At 43.3% G+C, this 557-nt stretch overlaps 1 non-coding gene across 1 annotated transcript; it reads right to left on the bottom strand.

The window, feature by feature from the left end:
- LOC131159013 (small nucleolar RNA R71) lies at nt 1-106 on the bottom strand. The gene has a single exon (XR_009137627.1). It is a non-coding gene; the product is annotated as a small nucleolar RNA R71 (small nucleolar RNA).
- Between the last annotated feature and the right edge of the window lie 451 nt (nt 107-557).

The following is a 557-nucleotide window of genomic DNA, read 5'->3' as shown; positions in this document are numbered from 1 at the left end:
AGCTTAGGAAGGCTATCACCAGTTTCTCACAGATAGATAGTGAGTAATTTTTCGAGATGTGAGAGTGTTTTAGGGACCTTTTGCGTAAATGTCCACATCATCAAATCCCTAAGTGGAAATTAGGTCAAACTTTCTATGATAGGTTAGCTGAGTGCGATAGATCCATGGTCGACGCATCATATAGAGGTACTTTCCTCACATAGCATGAGAATGAGACTTGGACTCTCTTTGAGACTCTCGCCAAGAATTCTCAGCAATATATAGTTGCTGCTCATAGACCTTCCCAATCTTCTTTTTCCCATTCTAAAAGAGTCTACAAGTTAGCCGCCAACCATGACCTTGCACACACTCTGCACACCATTGTTAAGAAACTTGACTAGGTCTTGTCCTTAGGTCAACCACCTCAGTCGGTGGCGTGTGTAGAGTTGTGCGTTATATGCTCTGATCCCTCCCATACCTACTATACTTGTCCCCATGTGCCTCCCACACCTAAGTTTGTGCAGGAGAAAGTTAAATCCGCCCAAAATTGGTACAATATGTCGACCAATGATCCATAC

This window comes from Malania oleifera, chromosome 6, assembly GCF_029873635.1.
Source record: "Malania oleifera isolate guangnan ecotype guangnan chromosome 6, ASM2987363v1, whole genome shotgun sequence".
In the NCBI taxonomy this organism is placed as follows: Eukaryota; Viridiplantae; Streptophyta; class Magnoliopsida; order Santalales; family Ximeniaceae; genus Malania; species Malania oleifera.
The sequence above is the reverse complement of the archived record's forward strand: the minus strand, read 5'-3'. Positions and strand labels throughout refer to the sequence as shown.